The sequence below is a fragment of the Panthera tigris genome, chromosome D4 (genome assembly GCF_018350195.1).
Source record: "Panthera tigris isolate Pti1 chromosome D4, P.tigris_Pti1_mat1.1, whole genome shotgun sequence".
NCBI lineage: Eukaryota > Metazoa > Chordata > Mammalia > Carnivora > Felidae > Panthera > Panthera tigris.
Window position 1 is genome coordinate 90,740,001 of NC_056672.1, and position 10,255 is coordinate 90,750,255.

A 10,255-nucleotide genomic window follows, 5' to 3' on the forward strand; every position below is an offset into this window, starting at 1 on the left:
GGGCAAGAGGGAAATTTGGAATGTCAGGAATGACAGAAGAACAACAGACATTGTAAATATTTAGGTAAATGGTCTGTTTTTTCCTTTTAATTTTTAAGAGATGTGTGTGATGGCTGAAAGAAGGAAACACTGCACTGTCTAGTGGGATATTCAGTGTCTTTGGTTCCGATTCACGTGACAACTATAAATAAAGAGACCGAGGCAAAGGGACCAATGTGCTGGTGAGGTCTAAAATATTGACATGCTGTGGACTGTGAAGTAAACTTAGAAATATACTTATTTTAGTCCCTAAACAATCCACTAAAAAACTATATACCCAGGGGCGCCTGGGTGGCTCAGTGTCCAAGTCTTGATTTTAGTTTGGGTCATGATCCCAGGGTCGTGGGATCGAGCCCCACACCAGGCTCTGTGCTGAGTGTGGAGCCTGCTTGAGCTTCTCTCTCCCTCTCTCTCTCTCTCTCTCTCTCTCTCTCTCTCTCTCTCTCTCTCTCCCCCTGCCCCTCCCCCACTCAAGCGTGCTCTCTCTCTCTCTCTCTCTCTCAGAAAACAAAACAAAACAAAAAACCACACACACAAAACACATAGTCAGAATTCCCAATAGATAAATTACAATGGATCATTAAGAAGTATTCAAACAAGTTTTGGGGCACCTGGGTGGCTCAGTCGGTTAAGCGTCCGACTTCAGCTCAGGTCACGATCTCGCGGTCCGTGAGTTCGAGCCCTGCGTTGGGCTCTGGGCTGATGGCTCGGAGCCTGGAGCCTGCTTCCGATTCTGTGTCTCCCTCTCTCTCTGCCCCTCCCCCGTTCATGCTCTGTCTCTCTCTCAAAAATAAATAAACGTTAAAAAAAATTTATTAAAAAAAGAAGTATTCAAACAAGTTTTTAAGGCATGAAAAGATAAATAGAGGTAAAAGAAAAAAAACAAACAGAAAATAAATAATAAAACAATAGACCCAAATCCAGACATGCCCATAATTATGTTACAGGTAAATGGCTTCCCTAGACTTGGTAAGAATATATTTTACACTTATAAATTAGTTAAGGGGGTAGTTACCATGTTATGTGTTCTGTACGCAACAAAATAAAACATAAACAGCCTACACACAGCAAAGACAAAAGATAACTTGTCAAAATGGATTAAAATCCATGACCCAGCAATAGGCTGTCTATAGCAAGCTTCAATTATGACAGAGGTGGGTTAAAAATCAAAAGATAGAAACTCATATACAAATACTAGTCGAGGAGGCTGGCATGGCCGGGTTAATATCAAAGCAGGTGCCAGAACAGAGAAAACTACCAGGGATCAAGAGGGACATTACATACAGATGAAAGTGTCCATTCACCAAGAGGCCGTAGCAATCGTAGACGCCTACGCACTTAACAGCGGACTTTTAGAGTGCATGATCAAAAGTGTTTGAGCCAAGGGGGTCCTGGGTGGCTCAGCCAGTTGTGTGTCCAACTTCGGCTCAGGTCATGATCTCACGGTTCGTGGGTTCAAGCCCCGTGTCGGGCTCTGTGCTGACATCTCAGGGCCCGGAGCCTGCTTCGGATTCTGTGTCCTGCTCTCTCTCTGCCCCTCCCCCGCTCATGCTAGGTCTCTCAAAGGTGAATAAACGTTAAAAAAAAAATTTTTTTTTTAAAGTGGTTGAGCCTTAAGCAATGCCTCACCCCTACTACAAACACGAACTCGACCTGGATGGCATATCTGATTGCGAAAACGTAAAACAATGACTCTTTTGGAAGAAAATCTTTGTGACGGTGTGGATTAGGCAGACGGTTAGATATGATGCCAGACACACAATTAATAAGAGAAAAAAAGTCATAGAGGGAACTTCATCAAGGCAAAAGAAGCTTTGCTTTGTGAAAGACCCGGCCAGGCGAATAAAGACGAGACCCGGACTGGCAGAGAACGTTTGCAAATTACACGTCCCGCAAAGGATGGTGTCCGCCCTCTGGAAGTAACTCTCGCTACTCAACAATGGGAAGCCGAGCCATGTAAAAAAAATAAGCAAACTGTTTAAACAGACACCTCACCAAAGAAGGTACAGAGAAACGCACATCATTAGCCACAGAAATGCAAGTCAGAGCCACAGTTCCATACCCAAAACAGTTGGAAGCAGGGCTCAAACAGATACTTACGCACCCAAGTTCACAGTGTGTAAACAGATATTTACGCACCCAAGTACACACAGGCTCTCTTGTTCCCGAGAGCCAAAAGATGGAAATAACTCCGCTGTCCGTCAGTAGCTGCCTTACAGAATGCGGCAGACCCATGCAACGGAACACTATTCATCCGCTGACGGGAGCGGAGTCCTAGCGCCTGCTAGAGCGCGGACGAACCTTGAAGACATCGTGCTAACAAGCCAGACACGCGGGGACAAATGCCGTGTGATTCCATTTATGTGAAATGCCCAGAATGGGCAGATCCGTCGAGAAGGAGGAGAGAGGTTATCCGGGGCAGGGGCGTGGGGGGGAGCGGGGAACAGGAAGTTTGCGTTTAGTGGGTCGAGTTTAAGATGCTGAAAGAGTCCTGGAAATGGACAGCGGGGACGGCCGCGTGCCCACGTGCTGATTGTATTTAATGCCACTAAATCGTATATTTAAAAAGTGGCTTAAAGGGCCAATTTTATGGCGTGCGTATTTGGCCACGATAAGACCGTGGGCAGCAAATCCACAATGAGAGGCCACTGCGTGTTGATTAGAAGGGGAGGGGATGGGAGAGCCTGACCGGGCCGGGTTCTGGTGAGGATCATAGCCGCCGGGGCTCCCACACACCGCTGGCGGGACAGCAAAATGGGGCAGCCGCTCGCTCTGCAAGACCGTGTTGCCAAAAGATCCAGCAAAATCCAGCTCCCACGTACTGACTGGAGAGAACTAGAAGTTCATGTTCACACAAAAGCTTGTATACCAACGTGCATGGCGGCCCTGTCCACCATCGCTTCAGACTGGAAACAACTCAGAGGTCCTTGAGCGAGCACACCGGTAAAGGTGGGCCATACGGGCAGTGGGCCACCACTCGACAGTGACGAAGGACAAGCCGGAGGCACAACCACGTCGGTGACGCTCAGAGGCATCATGCTGTCCGGGGGAAGCCAGTCTCAAAGGTCACACCCTGTGTGATCCCATCTAGAGGCCATCCTGGAAGACGCAGAACCCTGGGGACATGGATCGGGTTGGTGACGGCCAGGGATGGGGGAGTCAGGACTGCAAAGGGGCGACAGGAGGGAATCTCGGGGTTTGGAATCTGACAGTCCCGGTGACACAGGTGTATTCGTGTGCACAACTCCCAGAACTGCGTGGCCTCCCACATTCAATTGTATGACAGATTTACAAAGAAGAAAAAAAAAGATTGTGGACACCTGTGCCTTCTGGGTGCTTCCTGGGTTCCAGGCCTGGCACTAAGTGCTCCGTGTTATTGTGTAAGAATCCTTGGAACACCAGACAAGTCGGTCTGCCCATTCCCATTTTACAGATGAGGAAACTGAGGTGTCAGGACGTGCCTGGGCGTGTCTGACTGTGGAACTCACACTTGCAGCCACTGAGCAGTTCCGAGCCTCTAAGAATCAACTACTGTGTTCACACTGTGATTCCGCACGTTGAGAGCTGGGTGTGGGCAGCCGACCTCACTTGATGGAGGCTTCACGGAGCCTGGGAAGATGCCCGAAGCCTCTCCAGGGGCCTCTCCGAGTGTGGACTCGGACACCAGACAGATCATCGGGGAGGCCCAAAGCGGAAATACCAAGGGATGGATGGACGCGCATCCCGGGACAGCCGGAGCCATCTGGACGCCGGGCCGGCAGAGCGGCTTCCTAGCCCCACGGGGCTGCCACAGGCCCTGCCGACGGGGCACCCCCAGAGCATCGAGGAGGGGAGTGCTGGCCGGAGGAGGCCTCCTGCGGGCTCGCCATTGGGCAGGGGACCTGGGAGCGCTGGAGAGAGTGACGCTCCGTGGGGTGGCCGGGGGGACCCCGGGCCTGGCTGAGATCTCAGCCAAGGGGAGAGAGAGCAGTCACATCAGGACTAGACATAGGACCCTCCAGATGGCCAGTTAGAGTCGAGACCCAGAAACACTGGGGGCCCGTGGGATTCTGCCCCGCCGTCCGAGGGGCCCTTTGCCCAGCGAGGAGCCTAGCGGCCGAGGGCCTCCAGTAGCTGCTTTCACGAGGGCGTCCTCCGCCCTTGCCAGCCTCCTGCCGTTCCTTCACCCACCAGCGTCTGCCTGGGCCACCGAGGGCGGGGACCCTGTGCTCTGAGATCAAACTCCTCCTCGCTCAGGACCTGCTGGAAGCTGCCAATCCCCCGGAGAAGGCCCACCCCCTCCCAGCAGCTCCTAATGGGGGTGGGGCCACATGCTGCAGACCCATGATGCCTTTGCCACCAGAAACAGCCCTCCGAGGCGGGTCTGTCCCCACGCCAGCACCATTTTTCGGGGGAGGAAGCAGAACCCAGTGTCTGGGCCACTCCGAGAGACCCAGCCAGTCTTGGGGACCGCGTGCAGTCTGAGCCCAGAGCCCTGCTCTTGACCCGGTTTCTGCTGCTGCCCCAGAAGGTTGGTTTCCTTCATCCTCTGGGCCATCATCGTGACCGTCTGCAAGCTTGGTGCTCCCCTCGCCGTGGGGTGCTGGGGGCTCGCCTCCCCGCCCACCGAGCTGTCTCCAGGCCTCAGGCAGCAGGAGGCTCTGAGCATCTCCGGCCTCCCTGGTCTGCCTCTGAAGATCATGCTCTCCCGCAGCTTGCTGCCTGGGCTCCCCTCACCCCTCCCAGCCCGTCTTCCATGCTCCCCCAGCCTCCTCCCATTTGCTTCCCCCCCCCCAACCATTGGCCTTTGTTTACGCGGCCTGTTCTTCTGCCCCCAAATGCCTGCATCCTGCTTTGGGGCAGCCCCTGCATTTGGGGTGCCTCTGGTCAAACGGCATGTGGGAAGGCCTCTTTGACTTTCTATCAACCCACCAGCAAGGCTGCCTGTCCCCCTAGACAGAGAGCTCCCAGAGGGTGGGGACCACGTGGGGCCAGCCTCCTATCCACATCTCCCAGCAGCACCAGGGGTGGTTGGGGGGGGGGGGGAGTGAGGGCCAGGTAACCGGCTTGACATGAGAGAACAATTGCGACAGCTCAGCTGAATCCAGCGTCCCTCTCCCACCGTGGGCGTGAGCGAGACCCATGCTTATTTTCTTTAGTGACAAAGGCGGGACACCGGTTGGACGAATTTGGGCAACATACAAGCAAGGTTGACGGCGGCCCCCGCGGTCCTTCCCCCTGGGTGCCCCGTGGTAGTTTCTGTGTCCTCCAGAGCCTCTGCTCTAAGGTTCTTTCTCTTTCTCCCCACACGTAGCTTTGTTTTACAAAAATTCTGTCATCTCTCAAAATGCCATGACCGCCCCCACCCCCACCCCCGGCACGGCCTCCCCAGCTACCTCATTCATTTGGTGGTTGCAGAATGTTCCAGCATCCGATGGAGCATGACTGACTCACCTCTTCCCCTCGTGATGGGCATTTAAGTTGTCTCCAATTATTTCATCCTTATAAATAACGTTGCCGTGGACATTCTGTCACAGCCTTGTGCCGCCTGCAGTGGTTTCGGGGGGGGGGGGCGGGGGCGGTCCCTGGGAGGGATTACTGCAGGGTCTGTGTGCTCTGAACGGGCACTGGGGTCTGTCTTCCATTTCGGTTTTAGGGAGCACCGCTCCTACCCTTTCAATGACCTCCTCCATGCTCACGGTCCCCGACAGCTTTAACATGAGACCCCGAGATCGACAGGGAATCTAAGTCTGGGGCTGGAACTATCCAGAACCGTCCACCCCCCACCTCCTCTGACCCAGACAACCCAACAGCCCCAATTTGAAGCCTGCCCCCTGCTTCCCAAAGTAGAAGCATAGAGGGCAGGGACCTGCCCCAGCTGCCTGCGGGCTCTGGAAACAACAGGGATCGGGCCTCCGATTCTGTCCCCCAAGGTGGGGCTCACGCAGGAAGACAGCTGCCAGCTGCGTTACCCCAGGCCTCCGAGCTGCCTTGGAGAAGATGGGGCTTCATTCCCTTCAGTTCCGTAGCTTGGAGGGTTGGGGGGGTCTATTTAAAAAACCCGGAGGGAAGGGGTGGGCAGACAGAGGGGCCACAGAGGCTCTTTGGGGGAGCCAGGGACAGAGGGAGCCAGCCTGCAGCTGGTGGGGAGAGCAGCTGGGCGCCGCTCGGACTTTGGGACTTTGGCCTTTGGCGTCCCCCCCCCCCCCATGTCAGCTTTTCTATTTTAGGCGGCTGGCTCCTCCTCGTTGCAGCCAGCCCGGGAAACCCAGAAAGGTGGGTGCTGGGGGGCCGGGCCCCTACGCACTCGCGCTCACCCCGTGGGCTTCCGGGCGCAGGTGAGGGCCGCACCCCAACAGCGGGGCTCCTGGACCTTATCCCACAGAAGCGTTCATAGTCACCAGGCCCCGGGGACAGCCCAAAGGGGCAGCCAGCACTCTGAGCACCAGGGGAACGGACTGGAAAGTGCTTGGTGGGGCCAGGAGCCATAGCTGTCGGCGGGAGACGCAGCCTGAAAGCTGCTGGGATTACTGGCATCCGTGGGAGCAGCATCCACAGAGGGGAAGGGCCCCCGCGGCTCGGTACCCTGTACCGGGTGGGCTCTGGGGGCGGGACGAGCGGGGTCCAGCCCCAGCTCCGTCATTTCCCCGCAGCGTGGCCTGGGGCAAGGCAGGGGCCCCCCCGAACCTCCATTTTTTTCCCTCATCTGTAAAGATCAGAATAGCTCACGACCATGTTTGGGAATTCACAAGGCTGTATTTGACGTCCTTAGACGAGGGGACGGCACACAGTAGGCGCTCAGTAAGAACAGCTGCGGGGGTTTTAATAACATGGACAAATGGAAACAGTTGGACGTGACAGGGGAGTGCAGGGGGGAGCACTAGCGGCCCCATTTACATTCCTTAAAAATGACCCGGTAAACCGCTGGTGCAGAATACCCCCCCCCCCCCACCCCATTCCAGAGCCTTGGAAAACCCCGTTCGTTTCATCTCCCGATTTCCATGTGGCCGCTCAGGTCACAGGAGCTGCTTTTTTTCTCACTCATCGGGACCCTTCTCTAACCAAGGGGATTAGCCCAGAGGAGGTGGGGAGGGGATTTGCAGACCGGAACAGGTGGGGCCTGGCATTGGAAGTCTGAGCCGCATTCCGGGGATTCCTGCTAGATGACCCGCCCAGCCTGGCCTGGGGGGGTGCCCTGGACTGGTGCCCTGCACCCAGCACCACCTGGAGGGGGCCCTCCCCGGAGACGTCCAGGCCTGGAGGAGGGTGGAAGCTGAGAGCAGCCAGATTTAGTTGTGGGGGCTTTGGGGCAAGGTAGGTTAGGCTTAAATCCAACAGGAAGTGAAAGTGAATATTCCAGGATTCATTCGTTCAGAGGGTCTTTATTGGGTACCTACTGAGTGCCCCTCCCAGCAGGCACTGCGGCCCTAAAGGGTTCTCCCTGCTCCCATGACCCCATATGAGGGCGGTGGAAAAGCGAATGGACTCTGATGAGGGCCACGGTGCTGGTAGGGACCGGAAGGGACAGAATGTGGATTGAGCCTAGTGTCCTCGAGGAAGGGACAGCGCAGGGGACCGTCCTGGCTTCCGTGGAACAAGGGGCTGCCGGGAATGGGGGCTTTCAGTTCTAAACTCAGACAGTGCCAGGCAAACTGGGCTCTCAGTCACCCTTGGGAGGGTGGCACCAAGAGGGGAGGTGATACAGGGGAAACGAGGCTGAGGTGCTTAATAGCATGGAGGAGTGAGGAGGGAGTGAAGGACGGATGTCCAGGAGGTGCAGACTGGGCAAAGGCCGAAGGAGGAGGGAATGTGACATCAGGACCCGGTCTGACCTGCTCCCTCGGTACCTGGGAAGTAGACCGGGGAGGGAGAGAAGAATGGTAGGACGAGAAAAGGCTTTCCGGATACTGGGGTTGGGAGTGGATTTTCGGACTCAGGTCAGCTGAAGGCCCACCGGTACCCACGGGATGGTGGGCAAAACACCTGTCCTGATGGACCACGGGCAGGGACGGGGGAAAAGAGAGGAGAGCCCAAGGAGGGGAAATAGGGACAGAAGTCTCCCAAACCAGCTGTCCTGGGATAGTTACCTGGGGGGAAGGGAATTAACACAAACCCCCACTGACCTGGGCTGGCGGGAGCCTTGGGGGTCTCTAGGCAGTGACAGCGACTCCCTGGAAAATGGTGGCCCAGCAGAGGCGGGCTGTCTAGTCTGGAAAGCTGGCGAACAGTTCCTGGAAGCCCTGTGTCCCTCTTCTTCTGCAACCCTCCCTCAACTGCCATCGGAATCCAGAGCCCTGGGCTTGGCCATTAAAGGGCCAGCACTTCCATCCCCCACCCGCCCCCCAGGCCTCTGCCTGCTACACAGAGCGTCTCAGCATCCCTGCCATGTGGTCTGTTCCTTTGCCACCTCCCGGCAAGCCCTGCGGATTTGGCAATGCACCGTTCCTGGTGAAATACTTATCACCGGGTGACCAAATACGGTTTTTCAAGTCCTAGAAGAAGGTGATGTTCTTAGTTTCAGCTCTGCCACTGTCATAGAGCCTTGCTGACTGCTTCTGTGGACACAGGTTGCTCTCTCTTCTTTTAAGACCCTCGGTGCTTGCTTCTCCCTCATTCACTCATCCATCCACCCAGCGTTTATGTGTGTATCCTTCCATCCTTCGTCCATCCATCCATCCATCCATCCACGTGCCATGGTGTATTGTGTCGTCTGCCGGTTGGGAGTTTGGGCTCTGCCTGGAGCCAGTACTGAATTCCACGGTGGTGCCCGTGGGCACTCGGGCGACTTCTCAACCTGAGACTCAGTTTCCTCATTGTGAAAAAGAATAAAGGCGCCCACGGCACAGGCTTGTTGTGAAGGTGCGGGAAACACCATGCGACAAACTTACCAGAGAATGGAGCCCCCAGGCGCTCCCCCCTCTCTTCCTCCTCTCTCCCAGTGCCACCTGCCATGAGTGCTGTGAGGAGCCTGGTGGAGGGACCTGGGCCAGTGGGGAGGGTGCCCAGACAGGCTCAAACTCTCAGGTTGATGAGACAGCCTTGAGAAATGTTGTCTCTTACAAGCATTGTTCACGGAAACAGGTTCACTTACCAATTAGCTGCCGTCCAAAGAATGGTCAATATTCTGGAAAACAAAACAAAACAAAATCTCCAAAATGCTCTTCCCTTCTCTGTGGTTTTTATTCTCTCTTCCATTTCCACCTGTGATTTTTCTGAGCCCGAACACATTTCGGGAGGGATATAAAAGGATTTAAAATTTCGACAATAAAGGAAATCACCTTTTACTAAATTGCTTTACCTGCTGTGTTGTTTCTAGTATTTTAGCTGTGACCGCAAGGATTGCTCGCAAGAACTCTTACCAGAGAGGATTTTCTCATTTTCATTAGAAGGCTCTATCTCCTTGGGCAAGACCAACTGACTTGGGAACCTGGTTTGAGTTCTGAGATCTGGAATCTTATCCAGCTGTCCAGAGGGTGGGAGGGCTGGGAGTACTTTTGATTTAGGGCAGGGATCTGGGGTGCACAGACTGGGGGTGGTGCTAGGCTAAAGGGGGTACTTTGCCATCAGATTTTGGATTTGGATATGAGAGCAATGGGAAGCTGGCTGTGAGTCTAAAATCAGGAGGGGGGACAGATCGGAGTTGGGATTTGGGCTCTGCCTGTGCTTCAGAAAGGTTTAGAAAAGGCCCGCTGGAAGGCCCTGGGGCAGGGATGGAGAGAAATGGATGGCTGATACAGCCGAGAGGTGATGGATGGGTGTCCACGAGGGGCTCAGATTCTGGCCCAGGTGGCCAGGTGCAGGGAGACGTCCTCTTTCATCCCGAGCCGGCTTTGTGAACATCTGTAGTCACAGCCAGAAGACTCCATGGCACCTGGCCCAAGGTGACTACGGCTTCCCAGGCACAGAGATCCACACAGAGCCATGCTAGCGCCAGACAGAGACTTCCTGCCCCTGCGTCCTCATCTGGAGGCGCCTGCAGACAAGCTCCTGTATCTGTGACAACCACACACTTGGTTCCCTGGGCATTTCCATATCAAATGCTATTCTTTTGTTTGCGTAGGTTCCTGCGACATATTTGGTGTTTCCATCTTTAGTTGGGAAGTAAGACTGCACGTTATGCTGCCTGGGTTGGGGTCGCGGAGCTGGGGAGACCAAGACCGCCCCCGAGACCGTAAGACTCACGCGGGTAGCGGGAGGGGGGCAGCGGGTGAGAATGCACGGGACTTGGGACCAGAAC

The 10,255-nt window shown here is 55.2% G+C and overlaps 1 protein-coding gene across 1 annotated transcript in view; it reads right to left on the minus strand.

Annotated features, from left to right (window-relative positions):
- BRD3 (bromodomain containing 3) overlaps positions 1–8,907 on the minus strand; it is a 64,545-nt gene extending 55,638 nt beyond the window's left edge. Inside the window, exon 1 of the mRNA XM_042965206.1 lies at positions 8,142–8,907. The gene's annotated coding sequence lies outside the window, so the exon portion shown is untranslated. The remainder of the gene's footprint in view (positions 1–8,141) is intronic.
- Between the last annotated feature and the right edge of the window lie 1,348 nt (positions 8,908–10,255).